General features: G+C 40.2%; 1 protein-coding gene and 1 long non-coding RNA gene across 2 annotated transcripts in view; one reads left to right on the top strand and one right to left on the bottom strand.

Moving 5' to 3' along the window:
* TBC1D10A (TBC1 domain family member 10A) overlaps positions 1-26,199 on the top strand; it is a 470,628-nt gene that overhangs the window by 153,816 nt on the left and 290,613 nt on the right. The window lies entirely within an intron of this gene.
* LOC134505737 (uncharacterized) lies at positions 10,842-25,095 on the bottom strand. The gene is made up of 3 exons (XR_010068746.1): positions 24,927-25,095; positions 22,958-23,022; positions 10,842-11,334 (listed from the first exon to the last, which is right to left on the bottom strand). It is a non-coding gene; the product is annotated as an uncharacterized LOC134505737 (long non-coding RNA).

Raw genomic sequence — 26,199 nt, 5'->3', positions numbered from 1 at the left:
CCTCCATGGTCGTGTGGCTGGCATGACTAAACGGAATGCTGTTACCTGCCTGCCGAAGCAGTGCCTATTCATCGACTCACATTTGCATGTTTTCGAACTGCTAGGTTGGCAGGAGCTGGGACTAGCAACGGGAGCTCACCCCGTCACGCGGATTCGAACCGCCGACCTTCCGACCGGCAAGCTCAGCAGCTCAGCGGTTTAACCTGCAGCACCACCACGTCCCCATATTTTCCTATAAATTAGCACAATATGCAACATGAGTTCAAAAGGCCCATTTGGGTGGCTCCTTTAAAGGATGGTGCATGCCTCGGATCATGTTTTCTGGACCTTGTGACTTGAAAGGGTAAAGATTGAGAATTTCCAGGATGCTAGTTGTTTTCGTTCTTAGTCAGCAGATCTCTTGGTAGTTCTTGATGTCTTAAATAATTATTCCAAGGGTATCACAGGAAGCCAAAGTTGTTGGCAGGGAACCATTCTGCTAGCTAGCTACTTACGGTTGCAAACATCCGTCTCAGTTTGCATCAGCAGCAAAAAGTTACGTGTGGTGTTCCTTTGCAAAAATTATGAATCAGATCCTTTCCTTGCCGATTCTGCTTGTCTCCCTCCACCCCACCCCACCCCCGCCAAAGAAAAGCTGGCTTTAATTTGCAAAAAGGTAAATTCTACATTTTGCTTTGTAAAGTAAAAGTTTTGTTTTTGTTTTTGCCTTAAAGTCTTTTGCAACCGAGCTGTTGGTTTGAATCCATGGAGTCTAGTGGTAGGTCAATGGGTGGGAATTTCTGAGATCTGTTAATGTGAAACAGATGCTGAAGGGATGGAAATTGACGTTGCACATTTCCTCATGCTGATGCCCTTCAAATGGGTTGAAGATGCTCAGAACTCCCATGTTGGCTGAGAAATCTTGGAGTCTCACACGTCTTGAAGGCACCACCTACCTTGAGAAGTCTCCCAATGAACCAATGCACCTAATAAGAGGTAGACTGGAATAAGGAGAATATTGATGACTATTCCATAGATGGGTAAAACCGATTTATTGATAGGGGTGATCCTCATAAACTCCTCATGAGTGGAGTTGTATCATACAGTTTTACTTTAGCACGATATTTTTTTTTATCGGAATACCATTTTAATTTATTAATTGATTGATTGCTTATCTATCTATTTATTTATCCACATTCGAGGATGCTCAGCTCTGTGATAATTCTGGACAACTTAGAGATGCCCAAGAAAAAAGTATACATAAATGCGAGGAAAAAAAAATTCTGGCTGACTGGAAGAATAATATACCCAGCCGTAGTCAAACACAACTAATCATAACTAAATACACATAGACGATAATTTAAATTTAGATGATCTTTTGAAACGTCGATTTAAAAAGGATGAATAAAAAACATGGATAGAATTGCAGGAACGGGAGGAGGTAATTGGCTTTTAAGATAGAAATGTATCATCTGATACATCCACATCAAATCGCCCCTCTGGGAAAAAAAAAAGTGAGAGTAGCATTAAATTATCCATACCAGTGTGGACTGAGCTATGTATAGAGATCTATATGATCTATCTATATCTATTGTCTGTCTGTCTCTGTCTCTGTCTCATGATAGAGATGCACATATATATATTGGTATGATATGATATATGATATGATATATCATATATCATATATCATATATATCAATCGATATATCGCTATTATATCTACCTCCTCTGTCTCTCATCTTCTATCTCCTCTCTCTGTGTCTATCTACCTACGATCGCTATCTCTATCTCCAATCTCTGTCTGTCTCCTGATCTCCTATCTCCTATCTCCCTCCCTCCATCTAAAAAGGAGGCATTGTTGTGATTTGGGAGGTGTCAAAAGAAATAGAAGTAAAACTCAAAAGTACAATTAGTTAGCAACAACACCCATGTGACTTTCTGGTAAAAGAAAATTAAAAAGTGTAATAGTCCCATCCAGAACAGGAACAATCACTTTTCTTAGCTGTGAACCAATACCTCCTTGGTCTGCTGCAACTTGGACCTTTTTTTTTTTTTTTAGAAAATACAAGAAAGCCTCATCTTAGACCTCCTGCTTGGCATCTGATCCTCAGTGTGTGTTGGAGAGAGCCAGGATCTAGTGCAAAGCAGAGAAAAATGCCAAAACCTTTTTCCCCCTTAATCTGTTTGAGAAAGCGAATTGGTTTCCAAAAGTGCTTTCAACGGAGAAGAGAATTCAGGAGATATTCTCCTGAATGGAATGTGGTATTCTGGCATTTAGTCTCTCTCTGTGTGTGCATGTATGCACATGCGTGTGCAAGAGAGAATATCCTGTCTTTCATTCTTCAGCCATCCTCCAGTGGTCTGCAGCTTCCCTGCCTTCCAACACTTCCATTTTTTTCCCAAAAGAAGAAATGAAGAGGGAATTCCTTCCAGGAAGCTCTTCCTAGTTATGAAGTTTGGTCAGCCAGAGAAGCTGCAGAGGTATGGAAAGATCTGGAACAGGAAATCCCGCTCTATTTGCAGCCTCCTTGGCTTCTCACCCTTTTCCATTCAGTCCCAAAGGTATTCCGAAGAGAATTCCCCCAGGGATATTTTTCTTATACTGGTAAGTAGTGTAGAAGGAACTCCTCTGACATTTTCCACAATGCTACTATGGAGTTATTCCCTTGAGAAATGGCTGGACAATTTTTCCTTCCCTTGGAGAAGTTGAATGACATCTTCTGCCCAAGGTCACTCCCCACAAATTTGCTGGAGAATTTCCATAAGCTCATCCTGGAAGCAGGTTGAAAAGGGAGAATATGAGTTGCATGTTCCTTTACAAGTCCTCATCCATTGAAATAATGGGCATTTTCCAGACCAATCACAACCGACAGAGTTAATAACAAATAGGGAGGAGAAGTTTAGGAAATGTCAGAAAGACGTCTTAAGTTGTATCACAGTGGAGTTTCCTGCTGTTGAAAAAAAAAATGGGGCATGACACTCAGGAGTCCAATTCTTTTGAAGTCATTGCCAGTGACAACAGGCTTGTTTTTATGAGACATCGGTGTTTCCTTTGCCCTTTTTATTGTAAAAGAAGAAAAAAAACCAGCCACAAACATGGAAACTACTGTGTCTTAAAGAAATGTTCACCCTCATCAAGGAAACCAAATAGGAGGACCAGTTTAATAGAGAAGAACATCAAAGGGCCATTAACATCAATCCATCTTACATTCTGCATTTTTGGCCTCTTTGCATGATTTCTATAAGCTCATGGAAATTTTTGGCTCTGCTCTGGGATTTCTTGAATCTCACGAGTCTGCTACTGGGGAGATGCCAGTAGTTTGAACTGCCTGCTACACTTGCTCCAAGGCTCACATTGTTCGCTGTTAGCGTCGCTAGTGACCACGGACAGGATGAAGCTGGAGAAGACACATACCCTTGACGTGCTGTTCTGCAGACAGAAAATTCCTGAGTCAGGAGATCAGTGACGCCGAAGAGCTGGCAGAGGAGGATTACTAACACGCAGAGAAATTCAGTCCATTCATGTTTAGAGACATCACTTAATGGGCATTACTTAGCTAATTACTTAATACTTCTTCATTTATTTGCAAATCTGACCCTATTCTGTTCAGCTTGACTCATGACTGGGGTTAGCTCTGTCACCACAAAACCAGTCCAGCCTCTTATAATGCTTTATTAGCTAATTTATCACCCAAGAGCTGTTCTTCAAAGTGCTAATTTTCCTGCATACCTTTAGTTTTGTAGAGAGATGTGGCAAAATGCAGGTACTGTATTTCTTCTATGCCTCCTGCTCCATTATTTCTAACAAAAACTCTACATAGTTGATGTGCCCAAATTTAAACTTACCAACCTAAGATACCACTTTATAAGTCTAATGGGCTGTATTCGACAATTAGGTGGACATTTAAGGATCCCTTATTTCAGAGATCTGTTTGTTTTTCTTTGTACTACACTAGATCATGTGGCTACTGTTTTCAGAGTTTCGTTTCTTAAGCTTGGATTCCTTTCTTTTCCTTTGAAGATGACAGGTTGTCTTTCAGGTGAAAAATTCTACCATCAGTGAAAGAAGTCGGAAAAGCCACCCAGCATTGTTTTTAGTTCAGCTGAGTAAATAATGTCCAATGTACCGAGTCTTCCTTCCGGTGCCCAAGAAGAGTGTTGGTTTTAAGTAATTTCCGATATATGCGGTAAAATCATGCTGAGTCTGTAGTTTCAGGGACTTCTGAAAAAAGGGAAGAAACATATTGCGTGGCGAAAACTGTGGGGCAGCTTATGTTGTGTAATAGTAAAGGCTGACAAAATCTGCCCTTGCTTCTGTGATTTTAAGCCACTTAATGTGCAGACCTGTCATGAGTAAGGATGGCGAGCAGGGGGCTCCCATCCAGACTGTCAAGCGCATGTGTAGCACTGAGGAATTGGTCAGCCATTCAAAGAGACACAGATCGGGACCGCCTTAACCTTTGGGTTTTATATGTCTGGGTTTTTCCCACGCTTCTTCAGTTTGTTAGGATTCCTGTTATGTACTAGCAATAAAGCATTAGAGACCAGTTCCTTGTCTCAGCGTGTTTCCTGGTTGTTAGGACAAGACCCAAACTTAATCTAATAATGCCATGCAAAGAAAAACCTGCAGAGGCAATTCCTGAATACAGCAGGTCCCAAATTCAAGGATGAGATCCGTTCCTAAGTCCGTCCTTAAGATGAATTTGTATGTAAGTTGGAACAGTTATTTAGCATCAGTTAGTCAGATGTTTGTCTTAGCATATAGTATATATTTTACCTTTCTATGCATATAAGACACTTAAGAAACACTTCCAAATACACTAAAACGTCTTAAACATAATAATACACAAAGTAGTATTGTGAATTTAACCCAAAACATTGTACTTAACTCAAATTTTTAGTATGCTCATCTTTATGGCAGTCCGTTCTTAACTAGGAGTCGTCCGTAAACTGGGACGTTCTTAAACCGGGGACCTGCTGTATGATGACTTGCTAAAAGCAAATGAGCAAGCCAATCCCCTTTCTCCAAGTCACCAGACAGCTGTACATCATAAATGGTTGGGAAGAAGACCAACGGATATTATTTGCATAAACTGAAAACAAAATTCTCATAGACGCAGAAATGGGAATAAAGGTTGAATCCATCCCCAGGAATTATTTGTGTGAGTCCGTACATGTGGACGAACCTTCCAAATCTTTGAGATGTGATGTACAGTACATCTGGGGGAGACCAGCTTAGGGAAAGCATATGCAGATTAAAACTATTTATTGACCTCTTCCCTTCCACTGTAATAGACTTTTTAAATAGTAATTATTGGTTCTTCCAATAACTGGAAACATGTAGACTTTCTCCTGACTAGCTTTGGACTGAACTGTTAGAGCATTAATAATTCTAATAAAACAAATGTTTAATCCTTAAGCAAAACAGTACCAATAAAATGCCTTTGAATTCTTTGATCACAACAGGAGGGTAGCTTGGTTACTGAATGGATGGACTATGGTCCACATTCCCTTATACCTCCCTGCTAAGTACTACTTTAAAAACAAAAAGCTGAGCATTAAGGAAAGAGGCCCTCTAATATCCTTGAAGAAATTAGCCACCTCTTGCTTTATAAAATAAATATTATTTATTTCAATTTAGATGCTGCCCAACTCCAACCAACTCTTTGCCTGAGGACCTATTTTCCCACCTCTTGGCCCCTTTGAACATTTTTGGGGAAGCTTCTTGAAAAGACACAGGTGCTGCCCTAATAAATGCTACCTTATTTTGTGAGCACAATGAGATAATGGGAAACCATAGCAGAAAAAGGGAATTGTCAAGTGGTGAATCACCATGTTTGCCCAATGATGCCTGGCTGAGTTTGGAGGTGAGAACTAAGTGGGTGAAGCCACAGGGCCTTTGTCTCCTTCCTCATCAGTGAAGGAAATATGCAAGGAGCTGAATGATGATCTGGAACTTTTATTACTCACTGCAAATCAGAAAGGTCAAAACCCAGTGGACCAGACATATTAGATGGGGATTTGGCTCTTCAGAGCAGGGAATTTTGGCACAGCAGAACAGTTTTCTGCTTGGTACAATCCCCTACTTTTCCCCGCAATGCAAGTAAAAACAATAGTCCAGGAGTGATCTCCACCGAGCTCACACGCAAAGTAATACTGTTTGTGGTGTGCTTGGTGTCTCATTTCTAAATAAGGTGGCAGGAGCAAGCTGCTCCACCCCAAAGGAAAAGCCCTACACCAAGGGAGGAAGGTGAAATCATTAATGTGGGTCTAGACCCACATAACACAGTCACATCTGCCTTCACACACCTTGCCCAGAAGACTTGTTATTAAAACTTGAAATCAGGGTGAAGTATAAGGAAGTGGTTCACATTCAGTGATTTTCCTGGAAGGACTCCACCAGTGTGTGGCTTTTGCTCAAGAAGCAATTCCTGGCTGGTGCGGTGAGTAAGAGAGCTCGGTGAAGGCAGGTGTATTCCATGTCTGCAAGGCATACAGGAAAGGCCAGGGTCTGTGGGAGAAGAATTCCCCTCATTTACCAGTTTCTTGAAGCAGCCTACAGGAGGCTGTGACATGCATTGCCCAAGCAGCTTTGATCAGAGGAAAGACAATATCTACATTTATTGGAGAATGGAAAGCCCTTATGGACTTTTGGCATAAAAATGAAATAAAATGAACTTGTGATTTGTGGCTTTGATGATTAGACAGGATAGTTTATAGAAAGAAGAGTCATGATGAAACTTTAAAGTGAGAGGTTAAAATATAATTGTAGTTATAACTGCTGTGAAGAAGGTCGGAAGCTACTTCATTGTATCTTTTTTCTTCCTTTTTTCTTTTTCTTTTCTTTTCTTGCACTTTTAGCTTTCTCTTTGATTTCTTTTTCTTTTTTCTTCCTTACTCTATATTAGTTTGTATTAGCTTTTCTCTTTCTGTTTAAAAGGTTTAATAAAAATTATATATATATAATAACAATAAAAAAAATCTTTGCATTGCCTCTTTTAAGGTGACAGGTTGATTGAGAGCTGAAATGGAAAACATTACAGTTCTGGGTTACTACTCACAGTTTTACCTGCTGCTTTTGTCACTTATCCAGAGCACAACAAACAATAAGGTGTTTACCCTTCATGGGGCTGTTATATCTGGGATGCAGAATTACAGGGAACCATGAGATGGTTTCCGTTCCTCGCTGCTGCCCTCGAAGGGAATCTGGATTATTGCAACCCTGTATTGTAGGGTACAATCACTGACAACTCTCAGTCCTTTTTATTCTTTGCAACCCAGCAGAATGTTGGAAAGAAATTGTGTAAAGGGTCTTGGGACTCTGTCCGTCCATCAGCAGGATAACTCTCCCAAGCCTGAAAGGAATGGGGCCAAACTTGGTACAGTGGGATCTGATGCCAGATCCAGCCAGGGTGGTGAGAAGAGCGTTCCAGAAAAATATCGTTCAGTGTCATGGTCTATGGGAATGACCTTGGGAGACAGGAGGAAGAGCTGCAGCCTAGACAACGGTCTGACAAATGAAATTTGAGTCTGGAGGAGGAGGAGTGGAGGAAGTGTCTCAGAAGGGACCCTTCCTAGTTTTGGGGAGGGACTGGAGGGGTACTTTCAAACTTACAAGATTAATGTTAGCCCTTTGATTAATGTTAGTCCAAAGAAGAAGCACAACCAGGAGTACTAGCTCTGTCTTTATTGTAAGGTTACATTAACAGAGTCTTGCAAGTCTGAAAGTACCCATCTTGCCCCTCACCTTTACTCTCCCAAAAACTAGGGAGGGTCCCTTCTGAGATGCTTTTACCACCCGTCTGCCTTCAGACTCAAATTTCATTTATCAGACCATTGCCTAGGGTGTGCCTCTTCCTCCTCTCTCCCACGGTCATTCCTACAGACCATTATACTCAGTGCTTCCTGATGGGAAAGAGGTTGACCAGTGGACTGGAAAGCTGCTAAGTTGTGGTGGATTCTGGCGCTGCTGCTAGTTCTCAGGAAGAGGGGAGAGCATTCCAGAGAGATAAGAGGATTCACAGTCCAGAAAGTGTTTGTGGGGAAGCTAAGAGGCTCGGGGTTGCCCGCCCTAGAGTCTCCCAGGTTATTTGTGCTTAAGTTAGTTAGAGTAGGTTTAGTCTGGCAAGATTCTGTCTGTATGCTTAGAGCTAATAAAGAACTGAAGTTTGGAACACACTGACTCATGGTTGTTCTCTGGCTGGCCCTTGACATGAGTGCTCCTTCCAAGCCCCCGTCCTTCTCCCTACTGGTCACCTGACCCAGAGCAGAGCATATTTAGTCTGCACTGGGCTTCACACCTACAAACACGGACAGATGCAGAAGGGAAAGCAGAAAGACACATTACTTCTTCACACAGAAGAACATTCCGATGCCTCCGAAGGCTGGTAAAGAGATGGTGAGTTCTAGAAGCCATACACCGAAGGCTTTTCCCACCTTGTCTCTCTGTCATCAGAATCAGGTTAAGCTGGGCAGGTGCTAAACCTACATCTGCAAGTTGTGAAGGGTTCCCTGGGGGTGCTGTGGATTCACTAACCATACAAGCAGAGAAACAAGTGAGCAGTCCTGGCTTTATCGCTTTCATTTGAGGCCCAGGTGCTTTTCATGATTCAGGGTGATTTGGCCAGTTTTCTTTTCCTTCCTTCCTTCCTTCCTTCCTTCCTTCCTTCCTTCCTTCCTTCCTTCCTTCCTTCCTGATTTATTCAATTTATATGGCTGCCCACTCACCAAGCAACTCTGGGCAGGTAACTAGTTGAAAGCATTAAAAACGCTACATCAATCATACAGTTGTGACTGTTCAAGTGGCTGCAATATTTCCTGGACAGGATGGTCTGCTCATAGCAGTCCATGGTCTAGTAATCTCCTGTTTGGATTACTGCAACGTGTTCTAGATGGGTCTATCCTTGAAGACAACTTAGGTAATGGAGAATGGGCTAGTGAAGGAATTATGTAGCATAGACCTCTGCTGGACAGTGGGTAGGACTTCAGATCCCCAGCCCTTCCTAGCTGACCTATCTCCCCGCCCATGTGCCTCTTCTTCTCTGATGGGGAAAGGGATGAGGAGGAGGGATGGAAGAGATTTCTGCTAGAAGTACCAGAGGAGGATATTTAAATAATTGTAGGATACTCTCCCTAGTAATATGTTATCGCAGTCACATTTAATTTATGTGAAAAAAATAAACAAACATAGTTTGCAATGGGCATGTCACAGCAGGTGGCAGACCCTAATCAACCTTGACTGAACTTGAAAAACCTAAGCAAAGTCAGACCTGATTAACAGCAGGATAAGAGAGCTAGTCTTGACAGGGAAGTTGGAAATAAAAATCATGAAGAAAACAATGACAAATGTCTTCCATATTATTGCCAAGAATATGACATAGATGTGTTTGAGGAATCATCAAAATCAAGTCCAGCTTAAGAGAGACTGGACTTGACTTAAAATAAATGTTCAGAAAGCCAGCTATCTCTTTTTTAAAAAATTACTTTAAATACACAGTTATTGCTTTGAAGCAAGTGTTAATGCATAGGGTTTTGTTTTTTGTGCCTTCAAGTCAATCTTGACTCCTGGCGATGGCCTAGACAAGTCCCTGCAGTTTTCTTGGCAAGATTTCTGGAAGTGGTTTGTCCTTGCCTTCTTCCTAGGGCTGAGAGGGAGGGACTGGCCCAAGGTCACCCAGCTGGCTTTGTGCCAAAGGGGAGGGCTAGAACTCACAGTCTCCTGGTTTCTAGCCTGGTGCCTTAACCACTACACCAGACTTGCTCTCTCAATGCATAGTTTACCTTTTTAAAAAAGTATTTTAATGCTAAAAACTGAGAAGTTTTGGGAAAGCATAGGGGGCAATATAGAGATGAAGGAAGGAAGGAAGGAAGGAAGGAAGGAAGGAAGGAAGGAAGGAAGGAAGGAAGGAAGGAAGGAAGGAAGGAAGGAAGGAAAGAAGGAAATTGAACACTAAATGTGCATTGCAGAGAACATTTGGTAAATATTACTCAGAGAAACTAGAGAGAACGTGGAAGTTCTTGATTTGTAGATAAAGTCAAGATGGTCTCAAAAATTCCAAGGACAGGGCATGGGAGATGAAGCTGCTGTTAAGATGATAATATTAAATAGTCTTAAAGACATTATAGTGTCCCTCATAGTCTGAGAAGTGGGGTAGAAATAGCTTAATATACAAACGGTTATATGCCACAGCAGTTTTTATGACATGTTAGTGAAAGGTCCTCTATTTCTAAAGCTGCATTTGCTGAAACAGCACAATAGAATAGAGGAGAAGAGGCTTATATGCACTTGACTTTATAACAAAGTCTGGTTTCTTTGCAATATGGCACCAAGAAGTGTGAGATAAATCCTATGCCTGTTTTTACAGGATTCAAAAAGAAACCATATGCATTTCAGGCATGGCCTTAATTAAGATAGTTGATAGGAATGTAATAAACAAAACAACCACATGAATATCATTTTAAAGCTATCATAGTTTTTTTAACAGCGCTGACAAGCTCTTCTTGCTAGATTTTATCTCCCACACTAAAAGGTCAGTTCTGTCATTTACAAATGGGAAGGGGAAGATGAGAAAGTTTTGCATCAAACACGCTGAAAGCTTTGCACTAATATTGTGTGGTTGGCCTTATGAAGCAGTGTGTTTTACAAATATATGAAAAAAGCAACACCTTTTTTTCCCCAAAGTGAGAAGAAACTAGAGTACCTAGAAAAAACACAGTAACAGGAAAATGAAATGTTTTCTAGAAATGACTGAGATGAGACTTGAGATAGTCTAGCCATGCAAAATGAGGAAATGACTTTTTTTTCTGAGTTCTTGCTTAGTTTAATCAAGTTAGAAGTACCGATAGCGATTTAAATTAGCACTGATGTTTTTGATAACTGGTGGCTCCAGTTACCGTACTGAGTAACACCACCCAGAAATGCAGCTATTTATGAAACCCATTCTGTTGTTAAAAATGAGAACTATATACCTGGTTCTTCTGTATTTATTTGAAAATAAGGAGAAACTGGGGGAACACACAGAACACATTTAATTCTCCAATACGTTCTCCTCAATGGAAAATAATCTTCAACAAACATCTCTGGAAATCTTGCGCCCAGGGAAGCACAGTGATACAATGGTATCATCCTACAGCTGAGCCGTATTTCTAGACTGCAACACTCTGCCTGACTATTAACCAACAGGCTGGTACAACCTCATTGTGCTGAACTGGAGTTTTATCAAAGGCAAGAATGGAAGAGGCCTGTCATAATTTTTGAGGCGCAAGAATCAAATCAAGGGGTGTGCTGACTTTCTTTTTCTTCTTGTTTGGTGCACTTGTGTTTTCTTGACTGGAAGCAAAGTCCTTTTGCCATGTCTGCAAGAACCACCAAAGAGAACATTTAATACAGGAGAGATTTGGTATTTACTAATTCTGTTTTACTTTGAAATTTTTGATACTGCCCTTCACTCACAGAAGCGGGTTGCTGGACTTGGCTCAAAGATAAGGGAATAATTCTAAGAAGGTTTGTATTTATTTTATACAAATAAAAATGAGACATGTGAAAGAAGGATTCATCAAACAACATTCTTAGGAAAAAAAATAAAATTAATGAGCATACAGTATAAAAATATTTTCACCTGACACCCACTTCGAAACATGGAAACATAGTACATGGATAGATGGAGTCAGCTCGTTGGGCATTTGGACCACAGGTAGTTTAGAGCTTTGAAAGGAACTATGCATTGGGCTCAGAAGCAAGTAGTCACCCAATGATACTTTTTCACATTCAGCTTGGTCAGAAGTCTAGTCTGGAGGTTCTGGGCTGGCTCCATGGGCAGCCCCACATATGATGCCTCACAACAATCTTACGTATAGCAAGGCTAGCCCCATCAAGGAAGGAAAGGCCGCTTCTGCTGGATTAACTAAAGGATGTAATGGGCACTCCAAGTCAATGAACCTACCTGGTTCAGTAGTGATAACGTTGGGTACAAGAGCACTCCAAGGCAAAAGTAATATGACACATTTAAACATGCTTGCCAATAGCAAACAGTGACTTCCATATCTTCCCCACGCAAGGGCACTACCTTGACTAGCCAGGAACACTTACACAAAATAGTTCATAGCCTGTTGCAGAGTATTGTGAGGTGTGGTCTACAGTAGTTGTGTACATCAAGGAGGCTAAATACCATACTTGGCTTTTGAGTGGTGCACCAGGAGTCATATTCTAAATCTTAATTTAAATAAATGTAATTAATCAAATACAGTAAAATATGATTATTCTCTCTATATCTCGCTATTCTGCTCTTCGGTAGTACTAACAGTTACATTGGAAGCAACATTTGGCGGGGCTTTGGGAAGCTCCAACTACTCCTGGGGCTACAGGTTATATATCTTTTCAGACAGTGGCCGACCTGTTGCCTTACAAATTATAAGATCCCAGAAATATTCTAGAATAACTAATAAAGAAATAGATCTGTGGGCACCTTGAAAGCAGTTCAGGGATTAACAGGATGGATCTGTTAAGAACAAACACTGATTATTTAGAATGAATTTAAATTTTGTTTGGTGGCAATCAAAATTTGCACACAGTTAGTGGGCTGGGCTATGGGCAAACATACTGAAAAGTCTCTTTTTTATTTGCTATCGCTACTATTCCATCAACAGTGCTTTAAGCTGAATTCTTTTCCTTTAATTAAAACTGCTCTAATCAATTTTTCAGCCCAATAAGACAGTAATGCTTTGCTCCCTCTTTGTTGACAGTCTCAAAAGATTAGTTCTAACTCTGAGTTTCAGCCTTAGAATAATTTGTTTCAGCATCCTATTTTATAATTATATTATACTACAGCAAAATGTTGTTCAGTATCACATGGATTTGATATTCTCTGCTTTTTATTTTCTGTCTTACTGCTTCCCCATTCTTTCACTGTTCTTGTTTTTGTCTGGTTATTGTGTTATGCCTTCAGCAAAGGATCGTTACCTTGTTGTGGTGCTGGAGCTTGAGCACCTCAATGATGCCATGAGCTAAACCGTGAAGGGCCACCCAAGACGGGAAGGTCATGACAGAGAGGTCAGACTAAACGCGATCCCTGGGGAAGGTAATGGCAACCCACCCCAGTATTCTTGCTGTGAAAACTAAATGGACCAGTACAACCAGAGATATGTCGGTATACCATCGGAAGATGAGACCCCCAGGTCGGAAGATGGTCAAAATGCTACTGGGGAGGAAAGAGGATGAGTTCAACTAGCCCCAGACGTGATGACGCAGCTAGCTCAAAGCCGAAAGGACGGCTAGCGGCCGACGGTGCTGGTGGTGAACAGCGAATCCAATGTTCTAAGGGTCAACACACCATTGGAACCTGGAATGTAAGATCTATGAGCCAGGGCAAATTGGATGTGGTTATGGGTGAGATGTCAAGATTAAAGATAGACATTTTGGGCGTCAGTGAACTGAAATGGACTGGAATGGGCCACTTCACATCAGATGACCACCAGATCTACTACTGTGGACAAGAGGGCCACAGAAGAAATGGAGTAGCCTTCATAATTAATAGTAAAGTGGCTAAAGCAGTGCTTGGATACAATCCAAAAAACGATAGAATGATCTCAATTCGAATTCAGGGCAAGCCATCTAACATCACAGTGATCCAAATATACGCCCCAACCACAGATGCTGAAGAAGCTGAAGTAGAGCAGTTCTATGAGGATCTGCAGCACCTACTGGACAACACGTCTAAAAGAGACATTATTTTCATCACGGGAGACTGGAATGCTAAGGTGGGCAGTCAAATGACACCTGGAATTACAGGTAAGCATGGCCTGGGAGAACAAAACGAAGCAGGACATAGGCTGATAGAATTTTGCCAAGACAACTCACTCTGCATAACAAACACTCTCTTCCAACAACCTAAGAGATGGCTTTATACATGGACTTCACCAGATGGACAACACTGAAATCAGACTGACTACATCCTTTGCAGCCACAGGTGGCGGACATCTATACAGTCAGTAAAAACAAGACCCAGAGCTGACTGTAGTTCAGATCACGAACTTCTTCTTGCACAATTTAGGATCAGACTAAAGAGATTAGGGAAGACTCACAGATCAGCTAGATATGAGCTCACTAATATCCTTAAGGAATATGCAGTGGAGGTGAAGAATAGATTTAAGGGACTGGACTTAGTAGATAGGGTCCCGGAAGAACTATGGACAGAAGTTTGCAACATTGTTCAGGAGGCGGCAACAAAATACATCCCAAAGAAAGAGAAAACCAAGAAGGTAAAATGGCTGTCTGCTGAGACACTAGAAGTAGCCCAAGAAAGACAGAAAGCAAAGGGCAACAGTGATAGGGGGAGATATGCCCAATTAAATGCAAAATTCCAGAGGTTAGCCAGAAGAGATAAGGAACTATTTTTAAACAAGCAATGCGTGGAAGTGGAAGAAGACAATAGAATAGGAAGGACAAGAGACCTCTTCCAGAAAATTAGAAACATCGGAGGTAAATTCCAGGCCAAAATGAGTATGATCAAAAACAAAGATGGCAAGGACCTAACAGAAGAAGAAGAGATCAAGAAAAGGTGGCAAGAATATACAGAAGACCTGTATAGGAAGGATAACAATATCGGGGATAGCTTTGACGGTGTGGTCAGTGATCTAGAGCCAGACATCCTGAAGAGTGAGGTTGAATGGGCCTTAAGAAGCATTGCTAATAACAAGGCAGCAGGAGACGATGGCATCCCAGCTGAACTGTTCAAAATCTTGCAAGATGATGCTGTCAAGGTAATGCATGCTATACGTCAGCAAATTTGGAAAACACAAGAATGGCCATCAGACTGGAAAAAATCAACTTATATCCCCGTACCAAAAAAGGGGAACACTAAAGAATGTTCAGACTATCGAACAGTGGCACTCATTTCACATGCCAGTGAGGTAATGCTCAAGATCCTGCAAGGTAGACTTCAGCAATTCATGGAGCGAGAATTGCCAGATGTACAAGCTGGGTTTAGAAAAGGCAGAGGAACTAGGGACCAAATTGCCAATATCCGCTGGATAATGGAAAAAGCCAGGGAGTTTCAGAAAAACATCTATTTCTGTTTTATTGACTATTCTAAAGCCTTTGACTGTGTGGACCATAACAAATTGTGGCAAGTTCTTAGTGGTATGGGGATACCAAGTCATCTTGTATGCCTCCTGAAGAATCTGTATAATGACCAAGTAGCAACAGTAAGAACAGACCATGGAACAACGGATTGGTTTAAGATTGGGAAAGGAGTACGGCAGGGCTGTATACTCTCACCCTAGCTATTCAACTTGTACGCAGAACACATCATGCGACATGCTGGGCTTGAGGAACCAAGGCTGGAGTTAAAATCGCTGGAAGAAACATTAACAATCTCAGATATGCAGATGATACCACTTTGATGGCTGAAAGCGAAGAGGAACTGAGGAGCCTTATGATGAAGGTGAAAGAAGAAAGTGCAAAAGCTGGCTTGCAGCTAAACCTCAAAAAAACCAAGATTATGGCAACCAGCTTGATTGATAACTGGCAAATAGAGGGAGAAAATGTAGAAGCAGTGAAAGACTTTGTATTTCTAGGTGCGAAGATTACTGCAGATGCTGACTGCAGTCAGGAAATCAGAAGACGCTTAATCCTTGGAAGAAGAGCAATGACAAATCTCGATAAAATAGTTAAGAGCAGAGACATCACACTGACAACAAAGGCCCGCATAGTTAAATCAACGGTGTTCCCTGTAGTAACATATGGCTGCGAGAGCTGGACCATAAGGAAGGCCGAGAGAAGGAAGATAGATGCTTTTGAACTGTGGTGTTGGAGGAAAATTCTGAGAGTGCCTTGGACTGCAAGAAGATCAAACTAGTCCATACTCCAGGAAATAAAGCCAGACTGCTCACTTGAGGGAATGATATTAAAGGCCAAACTGAAATACTTTGGCCACATAATGAGAAGACAGGACACCCTGGAGAAGATGCTGATGCTGGGGAGAGCGGAGGGCAAAAGGAAGAGGGGCCGACCAAGGGCAAGGTGGATGAATGACATTCTAGAGGTGACGGACTCGTCCCTGGGGGAGCTGGGGGTGCTGACGACCGACAGGAAGCTCTGGCGTGGGCTGGTCCATGAAGTCACGAAGAGTCGGAAGCGACTAAATGAATAAACAACAAAATTGTGTTATGCTGGTCATTGACCAAAAAAAAGGAACTTACTCTCACACATTGTGCGTAGTAGGTTTGCTAATTTCATGCCTTTAGTATGAAAACAGTTGTGTGAGTTCAAAATCATTAAGCCAGACAGAATCACATTGCCAGATTTCTACATTTATTCTTTTCAGCATTTCCCTCTCCCTGTGAGTGAAAATACCAGCCTAATTTACAATTCTATTTATTGAATTTAGTGGAGAAATGCACAGGGAAGTCTCTTCAACACTCTAAACACTGCAGAAAAGCTAAGCTTTTATTGTAGAATTCTACCATGGCCTCTGTGGAATACACTGTGTTGCCTTTGGTCAGAAAAATGAGTATTGACTGGTTACTTTCTATTTCTTCCTTTGTTCAATGATATTTTTCAGCTCTGAGGATTTCCTTTTTGGTTTCTGATACAGCTATGGTTTTTAAGTGGTGCCACAGAGTTGCAACAGATGCTTTTTCATGTTTCCTAGCTCTCAGGGAAGCACTTTGTTACACAAAATTATTTAATCACAATGAATTATAAAAGCAAGATAATATGTTCTTTCTAGACACTACACCCAAATTAAATGAGAGCAAATGGAGATAAAAGAAAAACAACCCAGAGATTACTCTCAGTTCTAGACTAGCTTTAATAACTCTCTGTATCCTGGTTTCCCCACCATTGCAATTTTACACACATCAACAATGTCAGAACTGCAACCACATCAACCACATTTTCTCTGCAGAAACATTATTTCTTTTAGATGGTGCCTAAACATTATTTTATTTTGACCAAAGAATAAACAATTTTCATAGAACAAAAATCACAACTGGATAAAAAGAAATCATTTCTACCTTAAGTACAAAAGGAAACATGGTGTTCCCCAACAGAGAAGAGAAATTTCCCACAGTTCTCAGAAATGACTGACTATCCAGAGTATCCTCATTCCCACACTACAAAAAGTAGAGAGCTTGTCTAAAATGCACTTTACAAGCCACCCCAGTAATGGCTCCTTGTAATTCTTCACAGGAAAACCATTAAACCTACAAAGTCTCTGTATTTTTAGTCATTCACAATTGCAGACGTGTCTGTTGTTAAAGGGAAGAGCTGTCTTGGGAGGTTCATTTTAATATTTAATTCTGCTAGTGTGAAGGAATTCATTCAAATCAGAGCTAGGCTGAATCTTTAGCCCAACTTTCTTTGTCAGTTAATGGGAGGGAGGGTGAAAATATTTCTCAAAACTGGTAGAAAGGCTTTTGATATGTCTCTCTGTGCTAAGTAAACTAATAGATTCTAATTAGGTTTCCAAAATATGTGGGTCTCTCCATATCTTCCCTGTCACGTTTCCAGATTAAGAATGTCCATGGAGATGGAATTGCTGTGTAGCTTATTTCCATTTAAACATTAATATGTAGTTTGTGCATGTGAGGGAGGTAAACCATTCCCTCTTCAAATTTGCAGAAAATTCAGCATGAAAATGCCAACTGACTCTTGATTTTTTGGTATGCATTCCTACTGGCTTCTTGACTAAAGAAGCCCACCTCTTTTAAGACACTAAATGCTGGTGCTCTTAAAGGTAAGAGTTATCAGTGACAGAGTAGCTTAAGTTATTGTTATTCACTAAGTAAGAGACACCTTCAGGAAGTATTAACCTAATTCAGCTTTCAGAGGATATTGAAGCTTATGGGATTCACAAGCACCTTTCCTGCAACAGAGTATTCCTAGGTGTGCATAGAAAATGGAGGAGATTATGCTTCTGCTAGAGTTCCATTTCCTCCAGTTGACAATTTTTGGACTTATTCAACCAGTGATGAGTGAAATGGGAAAAGAAAAGGCCCTGTTTTATTCTGGAAAAGCGTCACAAGATAACACAATCATTTTCTACTTTAGACCTGCCAAAAAGGGTGCCCAAATTCTGCTGGCAACGGTACTTTTAGGAGGGGTGATACATATGGATCTCATCAGCTAAGTATCTGCAAGACTTAAGTCACTCATTTTCCCCTTCAGCACCTCCCCAAACTCCAAAATGGTCCACACTATTGGTCTACCTCACTGTGGGGACTTCTAGGGATAGTGTTGAGCTGCATGCAGCCCCTAGGTTCTTATTCCAGACCCAAGGACACATCACCAGTTTTCCTGCTTGCAATGACTGTGTTGGCACAGTGCATTATAACACGGTTAACTGAACTATGGATTACTGAATGTACTTAATTGTGAGTTCTCATAACACACTGAACCACACTGGCTGGGTTCCCACAACACACTGAATCACAAGCTAGCCAACTCCATTTGTACCAAATGCATTGCAACGTACCCAGCCAATCTCTTCCCATCACACCATTCATGTATAGTACAGAAGAAAATCCTACCAATTAGAAAATTTTGCCTCCACACAAACAACAAAATACGGTGGGATGAGGCAGCTAACTCCATTGTAAAAGCAGCAACAGAGCTTCAGAGGCCTGGAGATGGAAAAAAAAATATGTGAAGGGCTGAGGAAATTGGGAAAAGAGAGAAAGGAACTGACCCTATTTTTCGCCTTCTTTGACTTCTCTGTCAGTAAACCATTGTGTCACTTTCACAAACACAGAAAGGGACCATTTGAAGTGTGCTCAGATGTTCCTGGAAATTGCTATCAAATGTTGCATAATGAAAAGGGCCAGAAATAATGACTGTCAGTGTCTGAGATTATTTTTTTTACAAAAAAAATCATACTTCCTTCATGCTTGATGGATCTATGTTATAGTATTTTTCTGTAACTCAATTCTTTTTAGAAATATTTTGTAAAGAAACCACAGGCAATGTATTTGCTAATGAATAATTTTATCTTTATATGGTGCTTGCTCAAAGATCTTCATATCATAAGGACAGATGGCATTGCTATCTTCATAGTACCGATGGGAGAGAGGGATGCTGGCATTGTGAAGGCTGATAGCTATTTGTTTAATATCGCCTGATATTGATTGTTCAAGGCTATAGTTAGTTTTTAATTATTCTATATTTATATCTCATCTTCTCAATTAATTTGCCAGAGTACCTTAAAAATCTATAAATACGAACCACAGAATAATCTAATGCAACATTAAGTGACAGAAGAAGCAAGATCAAGAAATTTGACAACATGAAGGAAAATAAATACCGTTTACCTAGCAACTGAAAATAAACAGCATAAATAGCAGATATACTTTTTCAGGAGGCATGCTCTAAAACTGGGTGCCTCAGCTGAAAAAGATGCACCAGCCTGAGATGTTGAGAAAAGAGCAGTGCCTCAAAATGCTGTTGGCCTTGCCCATGCTGTGCTACCATCAATAAACTAATCTTCTGAACCTGCCTTTACCCAGATGGACAGATATATCAAGGACAAGGAAATATGGAGGAAACACAAGGACTTTAGAAAACGCAAATACATTAAAAGACTCTCATTTTTTTTACCAAATACAGTAAGGGAAAATACAAAAGGGAAATGAAAAATTCAGTGGAATTCTTTCCATATAAGCATGTCCATTGAAAAGTGACCTAGCAAGAAAGGCATTTTCATTTTCTTGAGATCAGCTATCTGCCTTCTCACAGACAGATGTTGTTTCTGCACTTCCCTTGAATGGAAACAATAGAGATCAGGATCCCCTGGCCCTTTTGGGAGCTGCCAAGACCAATATGAGGGATGGGGATATGGTAGAGTTTCCTAGAGGAGGATGGAAAGGCCTCCCCACCCAGTCTGTTACAATATTTTCCCAGTCATACATCTACCAGGCTGAAGGGTGGATGGGAAAGAACTGGAAAACTAACTTTTTGGGGAGGGTCAACATTCCCCAGCAATAGCAAACTATAAGTTGTTTGGGATCCTAGAAAATTTAATTCTTTTGTAATGGGTGTGTCAGCTCTAGAATGAGGGCCAGGAAAATGTAATCATGTTTTAAAAATAAAAAAGACATTTGGGCAGTTATGGAAATTTAACAGTCCAGGCATATGTTCTGTGTGCAGGCAAATGACTATTTGCAAAAGCTGTTAAGGTACATACCAAGACTAGCAATCTTGTCTCATCTAATTTCTTCATTATCCTATTACTTAACAGGTTATACTGTATAGCCTCATGATAATCAATTTCAAATTAATCAAAGGACAATAAAAATGGACTGAGGGGAGTCGTTAAGCTGCAGACAAAATTAAATGGTTGCAGGGTCAACCTAGATGTTACAGTTGATGTGCAATTTGCTGTCAAAACTGGAAATCATGTTTTTAGTTCCGTATTTCATAATATCTAGTCAAATGTACTTGCATCCTGATATATCAATAGATCACATCCTGACAGCATCATTTCCTGTCCTTGTTCCATATCTCTAAGAATTTATCAGCAGCAATGTCTAATATGCTAATGATTTCAGGACAGGGCAAATTTAATGAAATAGGAAAGAAAGAGAAGCAGGAACTAAGGACATGGTTACCATTTTTGGTACTTATTGCATCTTTAGAAGAACATTTTGTTTGGACCTGAGAGAAAACAGAAAAATAACCAAACTAATATGGTAATTCTGCCACAGTGGCTACTCAAGACTCCTGCGGCCTGTGGCTATGTTATTGAGTTAATCCCACATAATGGCAAGATAATATATTCAAAATATGGTACTCATTGAAGCTTTAAGATGTTTTTTGATAATATTAAACTAATAATGCAGATACACTATATTAAGAGAATAGCAGGTTGAAAAAAAACTGATTTAAATCATAGTTTCTTCATTGGTTAGAAACAATCCATGTAACACATACCAATGAGTGCAACTGCAACCAAAGTACTTAACCTTTTCTTTGCCCAACATTTCTCCACTCCATTATTCCCCTCCCTCCATTACCCCCAATTATGTTTCATCATATAAGGTTCCAAGCACAAGCTTAATTTGGATGTTTCAAACAGAGAAGTTCCTTTCTCTGCAGCAGAAAAATGGTGGGAGAGTCAGGATTACCCATATCACAGGAAGTGATTGTCATACTCTACTCTGACCTGGTTAGACCCTCAGTTGTATTGCATCCAGGTCTCAGCACCAGAGTTGAAAAAGGGGAGTTACAAAGTGTTCAGGTAGGTCTATTAAGAGTTCAGGTAGGTCTATTAAGTTGGTGAAGGGACTGGAAATCAAGCCCTGTGAAGAACAGACAGAAATAGCTGAGGGTAGTATGATATGAGAGTAGCCTTCAGATATCTAAAGGGCTGTCATATCAAGGATGGAACAGATTTGCTCTCTATCATCCTGGAAGGCAGACCAGAACCAACAACTTCCTGACTATGAGCCTAGTGAAATAAACTGTCACATAAACTGGTGAGTTCTCCTACTCAGGAGGTTTTCAAACAGTGGCTGGATGGTCACCTCTCAGAGATGCTATAGTGGACCCTGTACTGAGCAATGGTTGAACTAGGAAACCCTTAAGGTTCCTTCCAGCTCTATGATTCCATGACTGTGTATTCTTTCTCTTTGTGTTGTTTTGAAATTCCATGCTCCTAAAGTAAAATCTTGGAATAATGAGCTGGGTTCACACCTCATACTTAACCAGCTCCATTACAGACTTAGTAGTTGCATTTGTATAAGCTGCTAAACTTGGTTAGTGTTAATTTTCTATAAGTTGTGGCAAAGCATGTTGTGGAAAACCAGACTTTTAGAATAGTTTATGGTTCAGTGTATTGTGCAAATACACAAAGGGGGTTAGTTCAGAAAGCTAATTAAGCATCTCTAAGCCAAGTCAGCTTAATTTAGTTATACAGTAAACTGCAAAAAGACAGACTGAAACACACCCCCATACATTCTTTAGCTTCCTTTGCCTACATTTAGCTGTACTTGGCACAGTCTGAATCCAAATTTCTCACCCACAGTGTGTCAAGTTGTGGTTTTTTTGAACTGCCATCACATGGATTCCAATGAGCAATGTGCTGCCCAATAATTGGGCTTACCTATTTCCTAGTGAGACAAAAGGAAGGGAAAGTCCCTCTGCTAAATAGAACAGAATTAATGAATCATTCATAAAGTAACAGCATTTCCAGAAAAATAAACTGGTTTTGCCTAGTGGCCTGATTTCCCTTTTTCCATGAAATGACCTGCATGATCATTCAAGCCTGCCAGTCAAATCTCTGCAAAATAGGGAACAGCAGTTTCCCCATTAAGAAAACTACCAGCAAACTGAAAAATTGTTGGTGCTATAAAGTAATGGCTTGGGCACCAAAAAGCAGAAAAGACAATGGGCTCACACTGATTCTTTGCTGATGGAATGTTCTCTTTCAAATATACACCAAACTGTAATATAAGCCATTAACTGGCATTTGTGGAAAAGGCATGAATCATGGCATTTTAATGAGGACTGCTGTTCAGTGAATGACTCAGCACAACTGGATTGCTGATTCAAGAAAAAGTGCCTATTTTTATGCAAGAAATGGGCTTCAGAAAACAAGCAGCCCAGAAACTTACTCAGCCATTATTTCAAACAAAATACCAGGTCATCAGTTCAACTGTACAAGGCAAACCAAGGCAATGATTTCTGAGGTCAGAATTGGGGCACCATTCTAGGTCAGAAAACTTCAGCTAAGAATCATGTGTCCATGGGGTTTTTATGCTTCCTTGGTCATCTCCATGGTACTTCCAGGGGTAGCTGACTTACGCCCATATTCTCTATGTGACAGAGATAGATGAAGGCCAAGATTCATGTCTGACTTTTAAATGTTTAGCTTACAGACATAGGTTTCATCTGGATTCTTATCCAGGCAGCACAATGTTCTGGCCAGCAGCAGCTGACAAAAAAACTAGTCAAAATGATTCATATCTGCAAAACAGTGATGCTCACTTTGTGAGAAGACTTAGTGCAGCATTCTCTCTCTGTCTCTTCAGCTCCATCCTTTCTGGTTGTTTCTGAAATATATAGTTTATAGATACACATTAAGAATATTTTGTATATAAAAACAAATTAATAAAACAACGTATCTGTGGAAAAAGGCATTAATAAACAGAAATGCATGAAAGTAGGCGTTATTTGTTAATTGAAAAAAATTAAAATCCCAGGCTTGAGCTAAAAAACATCAAAAACCCAGAATAGTCCCTACACATAGGCATCTATAATGCAGTCAATTTATTACATTCATACAGCTATAGAAATGTCCACATTGAAGCAATGTAAAAAGCAAAAAGAACATGTAAAACATATGAGGGTAGCAGACTATTTACAAATAAATATAGTAGTCCAAAGGTTGAAGTGATTTGCATGACCTTGTATAAAATTTACATTCAGGGCCGCAACTGGGGGGGGGGCAAGTGGGGCATGTGCCCCGGGCGCTGTGCTGGGGGGCGGGCGCCAAAATGAATGCTAGGGGGGCACCAAAATGGGCACAGAATCCATGTTTGCCCCAGGTGACACAGTCCCTAGTTGTGGCCCTGTTTACATTATATATAGTTTATGGCCTTTCGTGGAAGAAAACAGAACATTTAATATTTGAAAACTCTTTGCTTATGTCCACCAAAGCCAGCATTTGATAGCATTGCAGAGGTAGCTTATAATCTAAAGGACATTAGTAAGAAACAAGGGTAAGGAGGTAAAGGAGTGGGGGAAGCAGGCTCAGACATCAATTTTTAAATAGCAGTGGTTATAAAATAAGCGACAGGATGCAGCTCAAGGAGAGGGGAAGCCTAGTGGAGTGGTCTTTCCGAAGGGCTTGTGAACGGCCTTTGTTTTGCACCCCCCTTTTCTGTAAGCTAATGAGGTGGTTCCTACATGAAGCCTTATCCAGAGAGGCACAACTGGAACATTTTCTATCCTTTTTCAAAATTAGTACATTTTTCTTGCATATACTTTGAGGGATTATAGTTACGGTGACCATGTTTTCTCGGAAAAAATAAAGGGGCAAACCTGAAAGAGGTTCATAAGGATAAAAAAATACAATTGTTTACCTTTATAACTTCGCTTAACAAAGGAAAATCAAAGAGCAAAACCGAGAAAAACTTGACAAGAACACATATTCTAATAAAAATATCTAAAATCAAACAGTATATGTACATTTATTTTAAAAAGACAATTCAATTTCTATATTTTTCCCCTGAATGTGAAAGACTATGCATTAAGGGGTTCCCTCTGTATGGTAAAAGTTAAGTGTCCAAAATTATCCAAAAGTTAAGTGTCCAAAAATCTTCTTGGGGGAGATGGGCGGTGATAGAAATTTGAAAAATAAATAAATAAAATAAGGGACAAAAGTGAGTTTTTGAAAAATAAATAAATATTTCTGAAATAAGGGACTGTCCTTTATAATAAAGGAGATAGGGTCACTGTAATTATAGTCCATAAAACCAATATAAAATACATTCAACAAATGCTACTATTCACTTGTGGGTTTTTGTGGAGGGGGACAAGGGGGGGCACAAAGGATGACACATGCAGCATGCAAATACTATGGTTCATGCACCTAACAGATGATACCACTGTTAGGAAGGGGAGCCTTATGCTCCCAAGATACCTGGGCAATGCTGATTGGGCAAAGAATTATATCCTGCAGTTCTTGCCATAGGCTGGGCTTTCTGACATTTCTCCAAGCCAGTCCAGAAGGAATCCTGCTCCAACAGCTCAGGTTACACAAAGTCATGGTTTGCTTCAACAGTGGCTGCTTGGTTCACACACAGGGTTAAGCGACGGCTGTTACTTATAAACCACACATCACAGTACCTCGGAGCCAAGGGAACTATATTAAAAATGCAGCGTATGCATCTATAGCTAATGACAGAAAATGCCTCTGGGATGTATATAGAAAGTTTGCTCTAGACAGATATACCTGTTCTATGTGGATTCAAAAGGGACATGTGCTGGGATGCTGCATTTCCTTCACACATCCTGTTTTTATCCAGGCAAGCAGCCATAACATTTCTCTGTAAAATAATTCAGAATGTAGAGTTCTCTTTCTTTAATTGCAGTTGAAGGAAGAAGTAGCCATCTTATTTATATATCTGGCAGGAAAAGGTGTTCCTCAATTAACTACATAATAATCTGTGAATTTCATTAATCCATGGATTAAATATATCAAACTGAAAGTCCTACTATAAAAGTGAAAGTAACGGGGGAAAGTAAAAGCTGTTAGAATAACCACAGTGGGGAGAAAATAAGTATGTTTTTCTCTCAGCTTTCTAATGGTTTAACCATCATCTAGAGCACCTTGGCAACTTCAGTTAAATGAGAATGATACATATTTTCCGTTAGAAATTTAAAATGTACTTTCACTAACAGTTACCTGCAGGAGCAGTTTCCCTTTCAGGGAGGATCCCATCTTTATTCATTTACAGAAAATCATGTACAGAAAAATACCTTCATTGCTTGTTGGCAACATTGCACAAATGACATTCAGTCTCCTTCTGTCAGTGTTACTGATTTGTGTCAACACAGAACTAACCCTTTTAAATCTATTTGGGGGGAAAAAAATTTCTGTGCAGGTACGTGACTGGAATAACTAAGGACAACTCCAGAAGGGCTTTTTTTTCTGGGTAAAAATGACTAGGATGGAACACATTTTTTTTCCTGTATAAAAACAGGCACCTTTTGACCTTTTTCTTCTAATAAAGTTGGAGGGATGTGCCTTTTTCATTTTGGAAAAAGGTTGCTGCTGTGGGCTGTGGGTAGAGCATGAAAATAATGGTCATATCCTGCTCTAAGAGAGGAGAACCGATGTGCTTTTTCAGCAAGATGCCAAACTTCATCCTTTTCCTAGGTGATAGCTTTTCACAAAAGTTACCAAAAGGTCTTTTCCACTTCACGAGAAGTCAAATATTGACTTTTTCCCATAGCTAACAAATTATTTTTTACTAGATTGATAGCCCACCTTATTTCCAGGAGCTCAAAATGATGCATACAGCATCACCTCCTCCCATGTTTTCCCACTGAGAACAACCCTGTGAGGTAAGGAAGGCCCAACGTCAGTTGGCTAATGATGAATTTAAACCTAGACCTTTCCAATAATATTCTCACACCACAGTCGTATCCCAAAGTTTTAATCTGTGGACCTTTTCTCTATGTGTGTGGCTTTAGCCTTTAATCTTTCCCTCAGGCCTTCATGG

This window comes from Candoia aspera, chromosome 15, assembly GCF_035149785.1.
Source record: "Candoia aspera isolate rCanAsp1 chromosome 15, rCanAsp1.hap2, whole genome shotgun sequence".
NCBI classification, from domain to species: domain Eukaryota; kingdom Metazoa; phylum Chordata; class Lepidosauria; order Squamata; family Boidae; genus Candoia; species Candoia aspera.
This window is presented reverse-complemented; position numbering and strand designations above follow the sequence as displayed.